Source organism: Centrocercus urophasianus, unplaced genomic scaffold (assembly GCF_019232065.1).
Source record: "Centrocercus urophasianus isolate 14NV4802_14NV808 unplaced genomic scaffold, USGS_Curo_1.0 seq_11, whole genome shotgun sequence".
Classification (NCBI taxonomy): Eukaryota; Metazoa; Chordata; class Aves; order Galliformes; family Phasianidae; genus Centrocercus; species Centrocercus urophasianus.
In genome coordinates this window covers 84,468,411-84,491,309 of record NW_024884253.1, presented here as the reverse complement: position 1 = coordinate 84,491,309, position 22,899 = coordinate 84,468,411, and the positions used below count along the sequence as shown (strand labels likewise).

General features: G+C 42.3%; 1 long non-coding RNA gene across 1 annotated transcript in view; it reads right to left on the bottom strand.

Annotated features, from left to right (window-relative positions):
• LOC122155185 overlaps nucleotides 1-22,899 on the bottom strand; it is a 157,248-nt gene that overhangs the window by 122,143 nt on the left and 12,206 nt on the right. The window contains exon 2 of the long non-coding RNA XR_006167157.1: nucleotides 20,175-20,302. This is a non-coding gene — a long non-coding RNA (uncharacterized LOC122155185). The remainder of the gene's footprint in view (nucleotides 1-20,174; nucleotides 20,303-22,899) is intronic.

The following is a 22,899-nucleotide window of genomic DNA, read 5'->3' as shown; positions in this document are numbered from 1 at the left end:
AAAAAAAAAAAAAAAAAAAAAAAAAAAAAAAAAAAAAAAAAATGCAAGAAAGAATGAGAAGGGGTGGGTTAAGTCTGCATGATTAGCATGAGTTATAGATCATCTTGGCAACACCAGTGAATAGGCTGCGCACCACTTTTTCCTTGCCTTCAAGAAGCTGAACCTCAAGGCATGCCATCTGAGCCCATCAACAAAGGATCTAGGTTTCAAGGGAAAGCCAAACCAGAGAAGCCAAGCAGAGCTCATGGGCATATTCCAACCCCACAGTGGGACAGCTCAAAGAGTCTGAAAACATTTGCTCAATACAGCTTACCGTAAGAGAAACATATGATTTTCCAAATGTAGCCACCATTGTGGAAGCTTAAAGAACTTTTCCACAAAGCCTATGCTACCAAAGGATGAATTTCTGCTCCCCTCCCAAGTCAGATACTTGTTAACAGCCCTCCTTTCCCTAAGCAGGCATCTAACTGGAGCTTTCTCAGTGCAGTTGCCCAGGCCCAGTCTTCCTTGACCAAGCTTTGCTTCTTACACCAGAATAGAAGGTACAAGATTATCCGAAATGTTGGATGGAAGCTGAGTTTGCTAAGCTGACAGTGTGCCAAGCTTGAATGGTTTTGCTGAAAAGCATGCAGTGCAAATCCTGTTGCATTCTGTTGAGTGTGGGTGAGAAACCAGAGTGGAATCTCTATCAAATACAATAGAAATAGAGATTTTGTGGTAATGAACGAAGAATTTATTGCTGCAGGCAACAGCACAAAGATTCACACCAGCTAAAGGATGTAGGGCACAGTAAAGTGCACAGTTGCACAGCTTGAAGAATATGGACAGAAAAAATATTTTAAGCTAACTGCAGGATGTGCCATAGAGAGGGGAAAGCACGGACAGGGAAAGCCCCTCATTCTTATTTCAATTCTAAGGTTGCTGTGACCAAAGTACAATTTTATTTAATACCATAGTCATGTGCCAAAGGGATTGAGAGCTTGGAAACTTAAGAGTCTTGCCATAACTACGGGGAAATGATCAGTAAATTGGGTATGGTATCACTAGGCATGTCAAGCATGTAAGAAAATGGAACGAGACACAAATGCACAACAGGGGGATTGAGGCTACAGGTCAAAGGAGACCTTCACGAGGGCTGTGGCATGTCAGCCCTCTTCATGCTCGTGTCTATTCCTTCCTTCACCGCTTCTGGGAGATACCCAGTAATATGGTGAGCTAGCTCTCAACCAGCAGCATCAAATCCAGATCGCTGAAGCAATTCACTCTATAATTGCACGAGCAACAGTATGGATGAGAGTGGAAGGAAAAGTGGCAGCATGCAACGGCCCTGCTGAGAGTGACTGTAACTGTTTAGAAACAGCACATATGGGCAGGGGAAGGAAGCATAGAGATGCATCAAGCGGCAGCTCAGCTTCTCAAAAAACATGCAGCTCAACAGTGGGGAAGACAACAATATATCCCAAGGCCTGGTGTTGTTAAGCAACTAAACCGTGCTACATGTCTTATTGGTGGTTCCAGCAGAAGTTAACAGGTGTCTGAAGTCATCCTAACTATCTGCCAGAGAAAGTTCACAGTTTTTTCCCTAAACACTGCAGAAGAATCTCAAGAGATTGCTTCTTCACTTGGGTTTCTATCCAAAGAGCATTCCACGTTTTTCCTTGGGATTATACTCACAGTGATTCTCTGTATTCCTTACACTTCACTGCTTTTTTGTGACTCAAAAGCACATGCATTCATCTGAGTTGGAGATTCCTGGACCTCTTCTGACCTACTTCAAGTCTAGTATCCCATGTACTTTGCAGTGTCACCAGATTTCTTCAGGCTAAATTTACTGCTTACCTTTCTCTTCAGTGAGCATTCTGCTCACAGTGAGCATCACTTTCAAGTGGATTTCACCTACACTGGATTATTTGAAATAATGGCCAGGCCTAGTCCTCTTTTTGAAAGATTTAAGCTAAACCCTCTTATACACGATCATGATCTAGTTGCTGCTTGATAGCCCAAACAACCTGTAAGTCCAGAAAGCTACCTGCAAATGAAAAAATAAATCCTCTTTTAGAAACTATATTCAAATTATCCACTCAAAAACAAAATCTCCCAGAGCCTTCCCCTGCCACTGAAACATAATGTTCAATATTGCCCATTGCTTTTTTATATTCTGGGAAGGAAGAAAATGGACCAAGAACGTTTCAGATTTGTTTTCTGCACACATTCGTGTAAGCATTGCTAATATCTATTACAGATGTGCAAGTTATGTTTGGATCCAGGCTCCAGTGACTCACAGCTTTCAGCCATATACAGATCAACAAAGACTGTCAAAATAGCACTTTTCAGTTTCCCACAGCACCACTGTCAATTCCCTTTTCCAAGGAGGCATAAGCCATCAATGTGCCACTGCAAAGTGACTGGTCTGTTTTCTGCTATGCAGAGCATCAACATGAGAGTGCCTTTGAACAGGTGCAGACTGAAGTCTCTTGTAAAGAAGTCACCAGCCCCCCTCCCCAACATCTCTAAAGTAAATGCACACAATAAGGAGCTGCTACACATTGGTAGGGGGTGGGGGAAGCCATCAACATGAATAAATGCGCTCCTAAGTCCTATAAAGGCATTGGCTAGGTTCATCAGCAGTGGATGGATTTGGAGTTAGGATCATCAGTATAGGAGGATTTAAAGGCCTCCTTATTTTGAATGTCCTTCCCCTTTTTATAGTGCCCTTTTTTTTTTTTTTTTTTCCAGGAGTAAATTAAAATTGTTGCTGCAGTATTGCTGACCTCTTTCACACAGGGCATCAAATCTCCAAAGAGCCTCTTAAAGCCCCGTCCTTTCCCAGTGCTGTATCCTATTAGTGCACTGACCCTTTGTGCATCCAGCAGAGCCGCCAACCAAATATGCCTTTGGAATCTGAAAGCTGCGGCACAAAGGCAGCCCTTGGGTTTGAATAGGGCAGAGCAGAGGGGTTTATTCCTCCTTGGAAGGAGCTCTTCTCCGTGGCGTGGGGGTTACAGAAGAGCAGAGAAGAGAATTTGGGTTCTTCAGCGGATAAAATTCTTCGATTTAAAAAAAAGGAAACAAATTGGAGTTTACACAAATGGGTTTCCAGGACAGTTCTCACCAGGTGACCTTGGTTGAGTAAATGGCCTCAGATATAGCTGGCTTTCCAAGCCTTGGTCACAGCACGGGAAACACTCTGGGACAAAAGTACGTGTTTGAATCTGAATCAGAAAATCAGCAGTCCAGTTACATACCACAGAAGGCCATTCCCTTCAGCACATAATAAAAGGAGCACTTAAAAAACAAAGCATCTTCGAGGCACTTGAGCTAGAAAAGCTTTCTTGAAACATTCCTTAAACTTAAAAGATGACAGCAGAGTGTCTAACAAGCAAGTTTTTTAATAAGCCTGTGTGAGATGGCTCATGTCTTCAAAGGTTTTCAAAAAAGTCTTGGAAGACTTCTACACACAGAGGACAAACGTGTCCGAGATTACCTGGAAGAACATGAAAATACTGTGACTGATGTTAATGTTCTTCAGAGAAAAAAATAACTATGACAGAATATCGTGGTGTGATGAATTCTCTTATATCTTCTCAGAGGTCAAGGGCTGCAAACTGACTTATGTCCAGTATGACAGCAGAAAAATGATAGAGGGAAGGAGCCACATGGCGCACTTCCATCAAGAATGCTTGCTTTTCCTTCTCTTCACCTTCCAATGCATTTTTCATAATTTCTTTCCCAGTAAGAAATTAGAGGGAAAGAGGTAGAAAAACAGCTGAACTTTTGAAGAACTTTCATGGTCACACACACACACAGAAAGAGATCACACGAACACAGTTGTGTTTAGAATTTCACTCAGAAGTTGTATCTACAATTCCCTCTGCACTTGCACTTGCCCTTCAATCACCATTAGCTGCACTTTGTTGACAGGTCATTTAAGACCACGAATTTCTTTTATCCTTCAATTCTGGTGTTTAAGTTAAGAAAAAAATATGTAAAGGTTGGATGCCTACGCCTATTACAGTGCTTTACGTTATCTGCCTTTCATATGGTCATTACTGCCTTCCTTCAACAGGTAAGCTAGGAAGCCCTGACAAGTCTTCACACAAGTTAACAGGAGGCTTGCAATGCTGTTTGTCACTCTGCTACTGAGGACAAAACAGAAGTCTGCTTCCCCTCATTTCTCTCCCTCATCTTTCATTATGTATTTAACCTACCTGGGTGACAGTCTTCTCACAGAAAAAAGATATTTGGGTGTTTGGTCACTTCCCTTGACATAGCCCAGAGGAATTCTGGCTCACTCCATTCACTACATTATCTTGGCTACCAAGGAAGACCGGGACAAATCCCGTGGAGCTAATAAAAAACAGCACTCAGAAGAGCACTTCAGGTACAGATGTTTTGAATTTTCCCTAAAAGACTTTTTAAAAATCCTTTAATATCTGATCAACTTTGGTAGCAGTGTCTCATCTTCCAAATAAAAATTAAACATGAATGCTTTGTGGATATTTGCATTTACTTTCTACTCCCACAGCTAGTGAGAAAACAAAAAAGATTTTTACTGTGACCGTTACATGGTCTAAACATATTCTTATTACTGGGTGATGAACTCTTGTATGAGGAGTCAGGAAATATATGAATAAAGATATTGAGGATAATTGATAAAGGGAAAATGACTTCCACTCCTTTCCAATGTTTCTATTATCTATCATCAAAGACTGTGAACTTCAGAAGAGAGAGGGAGAGCAAGGTGTACCAAAAAATTAATATCTGCACAAACATGTACACAAAAATCTTTTCAGATTGCCTACTTGTTTCTCCCAGTAGCAGACTATTTCCCTTTATCAGAAAGGACCAGCTCTCTCCCAGCTCTGCATTTATGTAAACCTCTTACAAAGAAGGGCTCTGCTCTGTAAACTGTGTTGGTATCTTTAGTCCTCAAAGAGAAGAGGGTTGGACAGTAACAGGAAGCAACAGATTTTCAGTCTCCCTTTTTTGATTTCTACTGCCTATGTTAGTCAGCTGTGCCCATTCAGCATGTAACAGTCGTATCATTAATAAAACAGTCTGCTAACATCCGTTGAGGCAAGAAAATAAACCCAAAGCATTGATTTCAAGCTTCAGCTGGAACAGGCTCCTGACATCAACTGCACAATATGCAAGATGAAAGCCAAGGCCCTCAGCAACATCTCCACACCCATCTCTCTAGCAGAAGGCTCCCACCTGCCTTATGTTTGTTAATATAGATCCACGGCACACTGTGCATCTAGACTGCCCTGGCTTTACATCTCTAGTTCAATTAAATAATTAGTATTTCTATAGCTGGCTTTGCTTACAGGTCACCAGTGCTGGCCCACACCTTCCCTACCGAAGTCATGACTTCAACAAACACAAGATGACAGCCATGCCAAGGGACTTGGAATGAATCCAACTTGGAGAAGTTAAGAAAATGTCGTTAACCAAATAAAATGTTTTGCCCAGGGCAAAGTGGAATAAAGCTCTTACGAGCAATTTTTTTTCTGCCACCTGTCTTCTTACCAGGCACCTTCAATAATGTGAGCAAAGTAGAGAGCAAGCCCACCTCAGATTCACCTGCTCCTGCACTACGAATCTAGCAAATCTTTTACTTGATTTCACCTTGCTTGCAGTCTATTTCCTCTGCTCCTAAAAAACAGGTGGACACATTTTTGTTATCACAAGATAAATAATGTGCTTGCCTTACACTCTGATTGTACACAGAAAACAGAAAGCCTTTGCCAACATACACACGCTGATTCTAGCGCAGGGTTCCTGCCTGATTATTTTCATTAACTTAGAACGTAAGACTGCCTTTGCATCATTTTCAGTGCAGACAATTCATTAAGGCCAGCCACAGAGAAGTAGCACTGACCTCACAGTACAGCAAGGGAGCTCTGTTGTCCCTGTGTCACAAGGACAAGTCATCTGCACCAGCTACACTAGGGTTAAAAAAATAACAAGCAAAAGAAAGTCCTATATGCCTTGATTAGGAACAAAGCCCATGTTTCAGAGCAGCTTTTCCAGTCTATGGCAATACAGAGGAAGGAAAGAGGCACAGGCAGAAGCCACAGTAAGACTGGCAGAAGTGAAGCTCTGTGATCAATGCACATGAAAAAGATGAGACAGTTTTCATCACCTTATTGCAGGGCTGGCTGCTGCAATCAGAAATAGGCCATTCAGCCCATCACTCCACAAGAGGCTTCATCTTTGACCCTCTACTTGGTAATTATCCACTCATACAGCTCACAGAAATGCAACGTATCAGGAGCTCCAGCTGCACTCAGTCACAATCTTGGTGTACACATCTTGTGACTCCTTCTGAGCACAAGCAGGCAGAAGCCAGAAATAGCTCCCTCATCTTATTTACACAACAATCATGAACACTGTAATAAACAAATAAGCTCTGATGAAGCAGCTTTATAAAATTACTTCAGATTTAAATATTTTATCTTCCACCAAGAAGGATGAGCAGAAGTGCTAGCATTATTTTTAAAGCAACAACAACAAAAAAAAGTCATAATTGTGAATATTTAAGATAATCAGAAGCATGGAGAAAGAATTACTTTCCAGCATTTATTTTCTTCAGTTCTTACTAGAAAGTCCTTATCAAACATATTTAATTCTTCCCTTTGTTGGCACAATCTATATATAAGACTCATTGACCATAATGAAACTTAGGCAAGCATTTTATCCACTGATTTAAGCATTCCCCCAAACCAGAGCGCAGAACCAAAAGCAGATTTAAAGCACAAAGAGGCTAAATTGCAACAGAAGTGAAGGAGTTTACTCCTAGTGGATCTGCTCTCTGCAGTCAAATCATTGAGTTAAGCCTATACAGAAGATAGAAAACCTTCACACTTCCCAGTACAGCATGTTGGAAAGCTTCCATTCATTTGTTTTGCTTCATGTAATTTACTGAGTTCCCATTTCAAGTGAACTGTGTTTCAAGACCAAGATTTAGGAAACAGGAGGGAAAAATCTGAGTCACCCATCCATTCTTACAGATATCACACATCCAGATGACTGACCACTCAAGCAAAGGTGGCTGGCATCAGTACGATCCCTTGTGATGCTGATCTGATTGCTACCAACGTTGGTGAGAGCAAGTTGCTGTAGAAGACAGACTCACCCCTGTGATTAGATAAACCACGTTCTGCACAGACCTAGCAGAACAACTATACTAGCTTGGAAAGTGCATCAGCATCTGAGCACTACCTAAACAGGGTGCTCAAGTCATATGACCTCACAAAGTAGCAGAGGAACCTGCGTAAAGATTGTCATTATAAATATTGGTGGCACTAGGAATGTCCTGGTAAGTCTTGATTCAAAAATAAAAAGCACAGTGTGCATCACCCCTACATTATGTGTGTTAAAATAGGAAAGAACTGGCAGGAGTTTATGGAGACTGGGATTACAGTGGGTCAGCACTTCATGCCAAGGGGTAGTCATGGGAAGACTCCTTTTAGTGGAGCTTGCATGGGCATCTGCTATAAGGATCAGGAACTAAGAGAGGAATCGGGACCCCAAAATCTCTAAGTCATTCATTTCCACCACAAAAAAAAAAAAAAAAACTTCCTAAAATTTGAAAGACTCAGAAACTGAGCATTTCATTTGCACATTTCTGTGCCAACACAATGTAACATATGCTTGACACCTCTAGAAACATTATGGTGCTGCTTCCATTTCCTGCCAACTGGAACAACTCCTTCTTTTCCTTCCTGATTTCGGGCTTTGTGAATTGTTTCAGAGCAGGAAGAGAAGGAGTACTTTGGTACCTGAGAAAATAGAATGTTTAGAAGAAAGAGGCAAAGCATGTGTTCTCAGGATCAGTTGGCAAATGAGACAGAAAATACCACAGAGCGTGACACAAACTGAGAAAAGATTCTGTACTTGCTTTTCATTTGTTCCCACAACAGATGCGAGCGAGCCTGACTCAAATCCTCCATGAAGTAGCAGGCATTGCATATGCTTCCAGATCTGCGCCGGCCTGGCTGAAGGCAAACGTGCTGCTAGCCCAACGTGAGCTGAAGAACCGGCAGAGTGATTACAGCTCAGGAATGCCTAAGCATCCTCAAAGACCCATCATGATCTGCACAGCCTAAGGGTCTGTTCCCACTCCCTCCTTCAAGGCTAAAACTGCTTCCACTTTTCTCCACCAGAATACAGGTTCAAGGTACGCAGAGCTGATGAACATCATATTCAGTTTTAGGAAGACCACAAATAGAGGATCCACCCTTCAAACAGGTTCAGATTTGGGAGGCAGTAAAACATCTGAAAGATGTGATCCTTATCTAGATGATTCAAACCATCTGAGCACTACACAAGCCTGCACAAATGGATTGAACTCCCTAGAGAAAGCCCTTTCTCATGAAATTTTGAGTATTTTTCAATCCTGGCTTGGCAAGAAGTAACATGAGAGCAGATTCCCTCGTGGTATTTTGGTATTTTTTATTCCAAATACAGCCAGAAATAGAGTGAGAAGATGGATTTTAATACATTATCTGAATTTATTAAGCAACAAAATTATCTTTTTTTTTTTCTGATGACAGGCCCTTTAATATTTTTGAACACAGACTCAATAATCGTGATCTATGCGCTGGCTCTGCTGTGATTTGAAACCCAGCTTCTAGGCACCAAGTTCTTCCTCAGTTCAAAAATAAACACATCACATGGCTTAACTGTCTCTCCCTTCCTTCTAAAAAGTGGAGTTCAATGACTGACCACAGCCCTGCAGAACGGTAGTACTGAGGCTCTGTTGATAAATCTACAAGATGAAATTCCTCTGCCTTTATCACTGTTGGAAGATAGCTCCAGCAAGAGTTGCTGAGAAGACAGACATATTCAAAGGTGGAAGAGGGACCATCACCTTTAGATGTCAGGGCCAATTTAGAGAAATGCTCATCTCCAGTGGAGTCCAAAGGTAGCATGTTTCCCTTCCTAAAAAGTGCAACAGACATACAACCAAAACTGGAGGAGGTTAACACACTTCTCTTGACGGACTAGAAGGGAAGATCTGCTTTTCAGAGAAGTGTGAGGGAGGGTATTTATTTATATCCAGCAGTGACAGGAACAAAAAACCATATATTTTACCCAGAGTCTGATTCCTGAAGAGGCCCATAATGGTAAAAATAGGATAATTGTAAAATAATAGCTCACGGTGTTCTCACATTTTTTTTCCATGCTGCTAAAAGCAATTCACTCAATCAGCAGTTGGCTATCTCCTAAATTCCCCTCCTTCATCTTTGTATTCCACTTAGGGAGTAGCAAATATAGGGCACTCAGCTCATGACTTTTGGTTTTCTCAAGCAAGAAAATTCTTACAAAGATTAAATAAGCCCCTGGTTTAATGGCCATCAACTGAGCACAATAGCTATGCTGGGAACAAGAGATCTTAGAAAAATTCCCTCCATGACTATAGGGCTGATTGTCTCATATTAAACGATTGTGGCATGATTCCAAATGCAGAAAAGCCAACTCCTTCAGGACGGTTTCTTCTGTATTTCAGCTAATCTTCCCAGGCTATGAACTAGTCAGTAATAAACCAATTAGCAAAGGGGCTTCCAGGGTGGAACACCCCACTTCTCAAAACTTGGATCCTCACATCACACAAACTAATCTCATCCTAAACAAAGGCACGCATTCACATGCCCAGTGCTAATTTCCAGAAAGCTTTAGCACGGACATTCTGAAAAAGCGGTTGTCTTCCATCTGCAGATTCTTTTTTCAGCTGTTCCTCATAATCAGTTGGCTTCCCAACGCCCTTATTGATCACAGTCAATATTTCTACAGTAGAATCTATGAGGTTGCTTTAACCTGGCATGAGTCTGGATGTTGTCTGCTTTTTCCACGGCCTCCTCGGTAAAAGGTCATTCTTCCCAGAATATGCCATGATGATCTGGACTGAACGTGATTCAAGACTCACTAATAGTCTCAAAAACAAACAAGACTCGTCAAAAAGGAATTAGATCTTACTTTTTTTTTTTTTTTTTTTTTTTTTTAAATACAACCAGCAGACACATCTGCTAAATCTAGGCAAAAGTTTGGGTTTATGATGCAAAAACCTGCTTGCAATTACAGAGAACATACCCTGTATAGCTGACATCTCCTTTGCCTCTCTCCTCAGGTATCCTGCCACCTGGGCACTTTCAACTTTCTGGAGCACAATTTTCTCTCACTGAAATAACTTGAATTCTACTCAGTCCTTCTGAATTTTCTATGGACTAGATATTCATCCCCTCCTCTCAAATCATTCTGTGATGCTATTATACACAATAAGCGCGTTGTGCTCCATCTCATAGGCACCTGAGCCTTTGAGGATTAGGAAAAGGTGCAAGGTAAATGTTATATGTTATTACTACTTTAATTAGTTGTCCATCTACTAACAGCTCACTGAGAGCAGAAATTTAAAACTGGGTTCTACCAGCTTCCTGCTGCAAACCAGCTTTCTCCTGCCAGAAACATCAAGAGGAAAAGGGAGACAAGGGAGGACTCTCTGACCACATGGCAAACATTAGTGCAGAGAAGAAAGGGCCCCTTCAGAACCAACATCCTGGTTTTGTGAATCCCCAGTGTTTCATCTCTCAACCTATCACCTCATTCTTCAGAAGACCCAACATCTGAAACGTGTCCAGAATGAGAAAAGGAGGGAGTCAAGTCATTCTTCCACCAACATCTCCAACACTGCCAGCATGACATGCTAGAGCTGTCAACAATTTGCCTTTTCCTTCTCCATCCTTCATGACAAGTCCACCAAAACAAGAATTATTTCTGGGAAGCCGCTGAAAAAGATTGTGCCAATGGAGTAAAAGCTCCGCCGAATTGAGCATTGGCCAACAGTCCCAGAAATACCATCTGACCAGGCTGACATGAATTTCATTCAACCTAGCTGAATTTACCCATAATTTGCAAACATTCTCAATTCATGAATCAGAAATGTTTCAGAAGTGATTACTGCTGCATTACATCATCTTCTAAGAACAGCATCGCACTACAGCTGCTTGCTAAGCCTGAAAGTATTTTATGGATACCATCCACAAGTCAAGGAAAGGTATATTCTGCCAGGACCCACCAATTGTTACCATGCTGCGAGAGCTAAATGTAAGCTGAAATGAGGTCTGATTTACCCTTCACCTCCTATGAGTTATGCTTCCATCTGCTTAACACTCCAAGTGGAAGGAGCTTGGCATACTTCTTGAAATAGTTAATTTGAGCTCCCATTCCCAAATCCATCCTTTCCAATTTGGCACAGTGGGAAGATTATCTACAGAGCTGGGATAAGAGTTGTTGCAAATCAGGATTCAGGTGCTTGGCAGGTATTTGCATTCAAATTTCAGATAACACCTGGCTGTGTTGTCCTGCCTGTAGCTTGCATGATGATTCTCTATCTACTGCACTTTCAAGAGATGCAAAAATGCAGATGCTTAGATAACAACCATACAGCAGATTTACAGAAGCCACTGGGTCTTGAGACACTGTGGGAAGCACTGAGGCAACTTAGTCTCATGCTGTGGTGAGGAGGTGATCAGCAACTCAGCCTGCACTATCTCCCTTCTGATACTCCTGAACAGTCTGAATCTCTGCTTTCATAGTCTTTGCCAAATTAAACATACCAGGTTTTCAGGATTTTGCTTTAAACAGTCATGTGACTTGTATGCCTTTTTGAGGTTTAGCTACCTAAACCCCTTCGGCAATTTTTCTATCAAAGGTTCTAATACTTTTGGAGACAATATCCAAATTATGCATATATTTATGATTACATACAATTCTGGTGTTATTCAGCTGCAAATCTGTAGCCAAGAGTGGAAACTCCCTGAAATAGATTATTTAAATATTAAAAAAACAACAAATAAACAACAAACACTAACTTCATTCAACCATATGGGACCTATAGCATCTCAAGTTGCCTTTTCTCCACCTCATCCTTCTGCTTTTGGGTCTGTTCCTTGTGGATAGATGCACATGGGCCACTGCTCAATCTTCATACCTCTGCCCATCTGTTTAGGCTGCCATTAATGTCACATAAGGGACTAGCTGGAAGAGATGTGCTCTAAGTGGAGCCAGAACATCCCCCTTTTCCACAGCAAAGCATACCATACTGCCAGCACATCTGCTCCCCACCAAGCCAGCTAGCTTCAAGGTTATTTTGGGACCTGCATTTACACTAAACGCTAACACAGAGCACCAGCAGAAGAAAGTGCATGAAGGAATGTCTAACTGTAACCTGCAGTTTCAGGCACCAGCCAGAACAAGGGCAGCTAAACCCACTAAGGAAAATGCACTCATATTTTCAAGGATATAAGAGAGGCCACAAGGTAATGGCTCTTGATAGAATGAGGTGGAGAAAGCAGGCATGGCAAAACACCCGTAAAGAAGGGCTTGAGGATGATGGGGACTGCTGTGCAGCCTGATAAGAGATAGTTAAGCGCTGAAGCTGAGGATTAACTAAAAGATACGGGTGAAGGGGGAAAATGAGACTTCAGAGGAGAGCAACCCCCTCCTTGCATGCAGGGGAACACCTGGACAGCACACTTGTCCACTTGGGTGGAAGGAGCCCCAACATGTCCTGCCCACACAGGGGCCAAAGGAGCAGGGACCACCGTCCCTGCTGGGTGTTTGGCTTCTGGCTGCGAAGGAAACCATGCTCCCCATTTACACTCTATCAAGAAAAGAATCTCTCCAGTCTGAGTACTGGACGCATAGCATAGTGAACTCTGGGTCTGCTCATGCTATAACAACACTCCTCCAACTCACCCATCTCAGCACACAGATATTTTAGGTATAATAGGTGTACCAGAACCACAAATTCTCTCCCAGCCTTGCCCTGGGGATGTATTTGAGTGCAAAGTCTGAGCTGTACCTGCTTGCATGGTCAGCACCTGGCAAGGAGTGGCAGACTGCTCTAGAGGTGAGATGAGAAAAGAGGGGAGACATCAGAAAGCCATTGCTGCCCATACTGAACAGTTTCTCTGAACAGAAACACAAGAACTGGGGGAGTTAAAGCAACAGGAAGCTTTGACCCCCTCCTCCCAGAGCAGCAGCACAGCATTCCTTGAAGTTCATTCTCTTCTTTTCGTGCCTAGAGGAGTGTTCACAGGCTCTAAAGCACATCTGCTCATTTTTGTAACTGTATTAACTACTCCAGCAAGAACACAGTACTCCCTCCACAAAAACCTTGCCTCATTTATGGCCTTATATCCATCCCAGCAATAACATCACTACTAGAATTATTCATTTGATTGAGAATTCAAGACTGCACTTAAGTAAAGAAATTAATGAAAACCCTGAAACATGAGAACTTAAACTCTAGGAAAGTTCAAGTCTCAGGTCCTTCTGAAGACCTTCATTACCACATCATGATAGCATCACCAAGAAAGGCAAATATAAACAAAGATACATAAGGAATGATGATGATAATAACAATAATAAGCTCATTTAGGATCCATCAGCAGCCTTACACATGGTACAAGTTTCCCAGGTGGTTATATCCCCTGGCTAAGACCCTCTCTGCTGTGCAGGGCTGGAGGCATTGCCTGGCCAGGATGCAGCCTTCAGATGGGAGCTGAGGTGCTCACAGCACCAGTTACAGCTCTCCCCTAGCCCTGCTCCCCCATGGGCAGCTATGGTTTTCAGACAAGTGGTATCTTGACATCAAGTTGAAACCACACACAGAAAATAAGTGCTTTCTGCTGTTACTTGAGCAGATACTGATACACCTGTTTTCACCCCAGTAAAAACATTTCAACTATAAAATTGCTATAGCCATCTGTGAAGCCAACACAACTAGCACTTCCCAAACAGCTTCAAGAACTGGGTTAGAAACTGTATAAAACTTTGGTTTGCATACATAAATGATTCTGTTGGACTTAGTCTGTAAATCAAAGTCTGGTTAGACCATAATAACTAGACTATCCAGCCACAGATAGAATCATAAAATCCTTAGAGTTGGAAGGGACAAGACCTTTAAAGGTCATCTAGTCCAACTCCCCTGCAATGAACAGGGACGTGCACAGCCTGATCACCTGCTGGCCACGCTTCTTTCGATCACAGGATACAGTTGGCTTTCTGGGCTGAAATAGTGATAGGCAGTGATTTACATGTTCATGGACATGAAAATAAATGCTAAGACTTTACTCAAATAAACTTCGGCTTCTATATATTTAAAATTCAGATCCCCAGCTAAATAAAAAATTTTATCTAGCATGAATTTATATCCAGCTTACTGTCTGAATGGCCTTTCTGTCCATTGCCTGAACAGAAATATACCTTTTGTTTGAAAACAAGAGGCATATTCCAAGAACATACAGGTCACAATTCTATTTAGATCATAACACTACATGAATATTTTCCATTTGTTTCCACTGGAGAAAGTGTTGCTTTTTTTTTCTGCCAGTCTTCACACTCACATATTGAATGGCTTACAAAAGCATTACAGCTGCTGATTGACTAAGTTACACACAGCAACTATTTCCTAAAAACCTTATGTTTTTAATACTTTTCACTTCCAGTTGGTTGTCTATCACAAAGATATACTTTTGGGGCAAGGAACATCTTTTATATCCACACAGAACCAAAACAAATAGAGGTTGAAGGCGGTGGATTCAGCAGGCTGTACTGCTACACAAACAGCTTACAGGATAAGCCCCTACTAGCTTCCACTTACAAAAAAACAGCCATGTCAGACTAACAGCTGTCAATCAGTGTCTCCATCCGGGGAAGAATTGTGAAATTTCACCAATTTTCACCCATTTTCATTAGCTTTTTGTTTTTGTTTCTTAGGTTGCTTTAAATGTAAGAAGCAACTGAAAGATGTAGAGGAATGCTGCTAAATCATTCTCATAGAACAAGTACCCTGTGGCAGCAAACTAGGTAAGGCCAGAATGGTTTCCCAGTAAGCACTGTGGGTACAGCAAAGCCACCACGCTCAACAGGAAAACAAGCAGACAAAACCTAAGACGTCTCCTGCATCCTGCACTTGTGAACTGTCACAGGGGAGGTCAGGTCATCCTGTAGCAAATAGTGTGCCAATAATTCCTATTAAATTCCGGTGGAAAAACTTAACATCCGGAAAAAAAAAAAAAATTGCTTCCTTCAGCTATTGTTTCCTTGCCAAAGATCATTTCTTCTACTAAAAGAAAGGGGAAGAATAATGAAAGAAAGAGAGACGGGGGTGAATAATGCACCATGACTAATAGCCGTGGTCTGACCAGTCTGAAACAGCTTCAAGTACCCGTGACCTTTTGAAGAGCCACTAGTCAGACGCTAACAAAAAAGCGTAACGCAAGCTCTCGCACCCCCTTCCTTTTATCAAATGGGCGTCAGGATGAATAAGCTGACAAAAACAACATGGAAGTAATCTGCTGAGTAATTCCACTAATATTCCACCGTGGGCTGGCTCTGAGAGTTTGATGCACACAGCTACGGAGGCACTGCGCTGACTCTGTTGCAGATGACAGTTTCTCATTAATCACACGGAAACATTACGTGTTGTTCCCCAGCTCACACGAACGTTCTCTGGGAACAGCACTCAAGCCATCAGCAAGTCACTGCGCCCTCCTGCAGATCTCCTTATGTGGAAAGCTTTCACACAACTGCTCCACGCATCGCACACCCCTGCGCTCAGCCCGTGGGACTTCACTCAGCACATGTGTTCCCCACACTCTTGAAAGGTCTTCGGTATGAGTTCTGCTCTCAGGAGATGGCACGCCAGTTAACTGCTTGGAGGTTGTTTCCTACAACTCTGTCAATCAACTCAGATCCACCAAGGCTGCAATGTCATTAGAACCAGCTTGGCAAAAGCAAATAACAGAGCTAATAACAACAACAACAGTACCAGTCAACTCATATTAGTACATTGCAGCTACAAATTAAAAGAGTACTTCTTCAAGGTCACTATCGCTGTACAGAGGGATCATGACTACCTTTCGACCTTCACCAGCAAGAAGAATGTTTAGCACCTTTTATATTGTTAGACCATGAAGACATACTCCTCTAAAGCAATGCATACTAATCGTGTGCAAGTGCAGGTGAAGTGCTTCCTGTTGTTAACAAACTTTGAGTCACTAATAGGCAGACAAACATCCATCATGTAGTTACATTATTACTGAAAGAGAGTGAATAATTCACAGGACAGTTCACTGCTTCAGTCTTTTTCAAGTCACAGAATGTATCTGTCCTTTTATGTTTCATACATTTTTATTCTAAAATCACTGATAACAGGCTGAGTTTGACCTATGGACATCTAGATTAAGTGATCAGGATTGCCCTATACATTATTTTATTTCCTGAGTAGTCACATTCACAGTTCTGATTCAAATACTGAAACTCACTGAAACATTCCTTGAAGCAACAAATGTCAGAAAGTAGTATGATCCACTCTATAAAGAGGTAGGAACAGACCACTGGTTACATTTTAAGTGCACACTGCTAAATCCTCAAATGATTGCATGGTCAGAAAAAAAAAAATGCACACCATTAACTATAATGAATTACCAGAGATAACTCAATAAAGCTTACTGGAAAGTGCTCAGAACTCCCAACTAAATCATCTGCTAGCTGTAGAAATCAAACGGCATTTACTTAGATGCTTAAATATTGTTTAGCCAGCAGTCAAATTGAGAACATAAGTCTGCCTCGGGTGAAAAGCCTGGCCTAAAGCAAGAGATGTGATATGACAGCCACCCAAGCCTTCGGGGAAAGTCTACTAGAGCATCCCAAGTTCGTGCCTAGCATGTGTTTAGAGAAGGCTGAACCCTAAAATCCAGAGATGACTGCTGGAACATAACAGAAATGCCAATTCAAATTTCAACCCGCTCCCGTCTAGAGGGAAACTTGTTTAAACCTGTGAGCAAAACTCATGATTGTAAAAGAATGAAAAGTGTGAAAGTCACACAGCTACGGAACTGATTATAAAGCAGTAAAGCAGACCTCTAAGCCATGGTCTGAGCAGTGAATATCAGAAGCCAAGACCAGTCCTGTTCTTAGGAAAACTCAAGCAGCAAGCATACCTAAAAAACATGATGACAGCGTAACAAACAGAGGCCCTTCTCAATTTCAAACAAGAAGCTGTGGACAAGAACAAAAGAGAGATGGGGAAATAAATATCTTAGAAGGGCTCTGACAATTCCAGTGATGAGAGGTGACAGGAAAGATTTTGAAGACAGAAGTAAACAGAGTGGAAGTCACAAACAGGAGAGCTGACAGCCAGAAACTGTTTGGATTTTAAATGAGCTCAGTGGACAGAGAAGGGGAAAGATCATTGAACTGTTACCCATGAATGACAAGGATGGAAGTGGAGCACTGTGAAAAGGAAGACATCCAGCATATTTGGCAGCAACAGCTTCAAGGAGGGTCTTGAACGGGGACATAGTGGCAACTGATGCTGCTTAGTCTCTGACATGTATCAAAGAAGAGGGAGATGGAGATAAGTGGAAAAGCATCCAACCTAGAAGGAGAGTTGAAGAAGAGAGAAGCACCAGAAAATTCAACACAGACAGGAGAAGAAAAGCCCTTGGGCATGTGCAGAATTGCTGATGAAGTGTTTACTGATGAGCGGTGAGAGAATTTCATCACGTCAGCTCAGCAAGCTGGGAAAAGCACCTCACAACCGAAAAAGGGCAGAAACAGTCCCTCAGACAAAGTCAGCAAGAGAGCAAAGATAGCATTCTAGAGATAGCATTTATAGCACAGTGTGGAGGAAGCTGAGGGGGAACGTTACAGCAGAGTCCATGGGAGATATGAATCCAACTCCTTTTTTTCTGATCTGTCAAAGATGTTTCTTCTCCCACCTACCCAAAGAAAAAGATCACCTTCCAAGTTTAAAATCAAGTTTCTAAAGGTTTGGAAAGGACATATTGGATCTAAGGAATAAGAAAACCTAATCAAACCTGTGGTCAGCCTCATTTACCTGTGGAAGGGCAGGAGGTTTTCAACACCATCAGTGAACCAGGAAGGGCAGCAAGGAGGGAAGAGGCTCTCCAACAAGAATGCCTAATATGAGTGCCTACATCCGCAGACATGGCCGACATTACTCCACCAGGAAGATCCATGGGCATCCAACAAGGTAAGATGCCTATAAACAAAATCATGCTAATGCCCACGCTGATGCACCTAATTGTGCCACGTGAGCTGCACAGCTGCTACAGTTAATAAAGGCATCTTCCTTCCTGATGAACCTGCTGAACTCCAACAGGATGCTCACCATTGGGCAGGAGCAATCTCTAACCTGATGCAATAGATTCAACTCCTGAGAAGAGGACTTGCTGAACAGCAACACAAAGTGCTGCATCCTCCTCCCTTCCATGGACAAACCACACTACACTGAGCTAGAGAGAGAAGACACCTTTTCCGATATAATGAAGCCTCTCAGCCTTATACAGATTAAGCTCCCTGTAAGAGGAGCGCTGGAAAAAGCAAGGTAGCATTGTATTGTATTAATGTCACTTAATGGTAACCGTGAGTGATTGCAATGCAATAAATATGGAGAGGAAATTACTGTAATTGATTGACAGTCTGGAAGCTTCCACATTCTATCTAATGAGAGAGACCTGCGAGAAGCTGCTGCAGTAGAGGCTATTAATGCAAATCATATGCACCATGCCTGCTCCCTGAATTATGCAATGCCATGTGAATGTCTAATCCATTTCACCAGGCTTGTCTCTATCGAGAAAGAATATTCCACTGACATGCTGATTAGTATATTAGGAGAGTTTCAGAAGTTCAGTGGTAAAGCAGGTGCCATCGCAGCGTCATTAATTTAGTTCAGAGCAAAACAAACAGGTCTGTATGGCCATCAAAATCACTGCATAAGTCTACAAGATAAGTTTGCCACAGCTGATGGGAATTTGCAGGAATGCCTTGTGATATGTGGTAGGAGTTAACAGATAAGGAAGGTATCACTTTTCTAGGGAACAATAACAGAGGACTTGAGAATTGAAGACAAGGAATAATGCTTGATATAGCTCCGTGATATTATACATGGCTTTCCCGAAAGAACACTGTGATAACAAATGGACAGGAAATTTAGAAATTTAGTTGGCATATTCATATTGCAGCAGTACCACAGACACTAGGCAGCATAAAAAGATGTAGGGAGATGGTGCCTGTCCCAAGCTTTCTGGGCTAATACCATTGTACTTTGCCTCTAAAAATGTATATTCTGATCAAATACCATTTAGATCTGTGATGAAAATGATTTTGAAGGAGTAATCCTGGTCCCCGGGGAGCACTTGTCCTTCATGCAAAGCTATAACACAATTAGCACCACAGTGTCTGTTAAAGAGAAGCACAGACCTGGACCACAGGAGACCTCACACAGTTTCAGATTAAGGGGATGTGACGAAAGCTCACAAAATGCTTCCTGAGCCTGCACTGGTTGTCTCTCTCATTTCCACAAAAGTAAAAATCATTCAACTTTAACAAGAAACTCAGAGAAGGCACTGTAACTCTTTACAGTATTCCTCACACTTTTCTTAGAATTGCTATTTTACAGACCTGGATCCTAAATAATACACCTGAACGCCGTGTGTCATTTGCCATCTAAAATGAACAATTACAGCAATCATTTTGCCTCAATAACCCTTGTGTTTAAAGGTCACAAGCTAGCCACATCAAGAAAAAAAAGCAGAGGGACAACTAAGTTGGTAACAGAAGTAAAAAACGCCTAAAGAATAGCTTTGTAATGAGATTGATTTTACTCTTCTCTCCTTATGCCAGCAGAGACCCAGTCCCATGGGATACCTCATCCTTTTACACCTGCCCAGCATCCTGTGGGAAATGAGAAGGTCTGAAATAGAGCAACCACATGGACTGGAGGGCTTAGGGCAATGCTTTTTTTCCAGGTCAACCAGCACTGAAGCCACTGGTCTTTACTCATGTAGAAGAAAAATCATAGAATCATAGAATGGCCTGGGTTGAAAAGGACCAACTCCCTGCCATGGGCAGGGTCACCAATCACCAGACCAGGCAGCCCAGAGCCACATCCAGCCTGGCCTTGAATGCCTTCAAGGATGGGGCATCCACTGCCTCCTCTGGGCAACCTGTTCCAGCACGTCATCACCCTCTGAGTGAAAAACTTCCTCCTAATATCCAACCTAGATCTCCCCTGCCTTAGTTTAAAACCATTCCCCCTTGTCCTATCACTATCCACTCACGTAACAGTCATATCCCACCTGTTTATGTGCTCTCTTCAAGCCACAATAAGATCTCCCTGGAGCCTTCTCTTCTCCAAGCTTAACAAGCCAAGCCTGCTTCCCGGTCCTCCCAGATTAAGAGAGGTCCCAAGGCACCTTCACACCTCCTACAAGAAAAAAAAAAAAAGAAGAACATGAGTTAGACACCATGCAGTAGATAGGGTCCTCTATGGTGATCCATGATGAATCTATGTTTTCCACTAGTTTGTCTGCAAGCACTTACAGCATTTGCTCAGAATGGAACATTTATTGTTAAGATATCATGGAGTTATTACTCGTTCAGTGAGTATACAAAACAGCCCCATTACAATCTAGGCTTTATGGCACCTGGACGTGCCTAGGGACAAACACTGAGAGCAGAACCAAAAGGATTTGGAAAATAAGTACATGAAAGGAGGCAGAGCTTGATAGTTGGCAAGTCAGTGCTGGGGAAGCAGAGGTCCATGTGTCCTTTTAACATTACTCTTGCAGGGAAAACATGCAGAAAGCCCCCAGCAGATTCAGACATTACTTTATCAGTGTTATTTATAGCATCACAACACAGAAGAGCCTCAGCCTCCATCAACTGGGCAAATGCAGCACAATGAAAGGGAGCTGCTCTCCAAAAAGACAAAAAAAAAAAAATTAAAAAAAAAATCCACCCCAACAGCTCCTCAGCAAGCAACAATGATTTCAGAGAATAGAGACATGCAGGACTGGAAGTTCTGGAGAAGCTGCTACCATTTTCTGGTAGCTACACAACTCCTAGGGGGCCGTGGGCACTCCAGGACCTGCATACCCCAAAGGGGCTGGGAACATCTACAGGGACATGACATATTTTGCTGTTTTCACTCTTTTTTGCACTGTTCCACCTCAGAGACTGCTTTCAGAAGGCAAGGAACGGGGGATGATTTGAAGAGACTTGCCTTATTAGCAAAAAGAATAAACTCCCCATGACAATTTCATCTTTTGAATTCACAACACAGAAATTCATCAGTGTTTCTCAGAGGGACTGAATTTGTCTGGGAGGGATGTGCAGTGCAGCTTGCTGCTGAGGAGGTGGGGCAGGGATGGGGAGGGGTTCTGCAAGAAGCAGAGGAGGCTTTGCTAGCCTTGGAGGAGTTATTTGCCACCCAGAGGCCAACACTTTCAGATTTTTGCAGAGATTGATGTTTTCAACATGTAGAAACACTCTGAGGAAAAAATATTTTGCATGTGTTCAGCTTCCAAGATTTCACTATTTTACTTGCAGAACAGCCCCATTACTTTCTGCACTCATTCAGCAGGAAGTTTACTTTTGGGCAGAACAGGCCTGAAATGACAAATCTCAATCCAGATTTCAATTGCTCCCAAAAGGCCAGTCCTCATGTGTCTGTGACTGCTGCACCAGTAGGAGCCAGCTATGCATTAACACCTCTCTGGCACTGGGGCAAGCGCAGCTTCTGCAGGAAAGCCAATGCTATACCTTGAAGAACACCCCGCACAGCCCGGTAATGAAGGAAGACGGTATTAACATTCCAATCAAAACATCCAGGAGGAGAAAAAGGAGAACTGGTCCTTCCAGTGTCAACTCCAATTAGGGGAAAATAGAAGCCGCAGATGAGAAATAGGAAGCATCTGTATGTGAAAGCATGTTTAGCTTTGAAGCTGGTGTGGGAATATTGGCTTAGTCCTTACTTTCCCCAAGTGTTATGTCATCTCATGTGTAATGTTGACACTTACAAGGATTACTTATTAAATAATTCCTTTACAAACAACAGGGAATAATTCTGGCCTTTGATATAGACAGATTACGATCTCAGATGCTACTACTGAGATCTTATATTCATCCGAACAGGCTAAGCACATTAAGAATCGGGCAAGAAAAACACACGAATGCAAAATATGGAAAGTAAATCCAAGGACAGGAAAATCAAAAAAGCCGTGCTGAGCCACAGTTTTTAGTACCTGGGAAAGGGAAATTACTGAGAGATTAAATCAGACCACATCAGTCTTCAATTTAGTAAGAACTGTGTTCTAATCCAATCTGGGCAGAAGGCCTTAATTCATTTTTTTTTTCCTTCCTTAACTTTTTTTTTTTTTTTCTTAAACAGCATCCTATTTTGAAACTGAAAAAGAAAAAATTAAAATTTCTAAAAGGAAGGTTTAAGAATAGCCTGCAGATGTCTAATTAACCTGCCACTGCCCTCTGGTCAGCTCCCAGTTACCCACTGGTGCTTCATCCAGGTTGTGGCTGCAGTCTGGTACAAAGCAGAGGCTCCCAGGCCAGCTCTGTAGAGGTTCAGCACTGCACATACGCTGCTCCTCCTAGTCCTGGAGCAATCCAGCCCGTTTCAGATTGCACAGAGCCAGAGTTAATAAGCTTTGCTAGTGCCTGCACCGGCTCTCTGCAGAGCTGGCCTGGATACTGTTGCTCTGCTTCAGAGCCTGGAGAACCTGGGCCCAGTCCTGCTCTGTTTCATGGGGATGCTGCAGGACTCCTATAAGATCTAACAGCAGGCTTGGAGATATCTCTGCCCGAACTCCTGAGAGGACAACGAGCAGCACTTTTTTCCATTTTTAAACTATCCTTTCACCAGGACTTTCTTTCCAACCACATCACGATGGGCATCCACTGTGACGTGGATGTTGGGGAGAGACTCCAAAATCTGAACCGAAAAAGCAACAGGATTAATTTGTTTCTTCAAACTTCAAGTCCTTCTGTGCACTTAAAGCAAATGAGGCA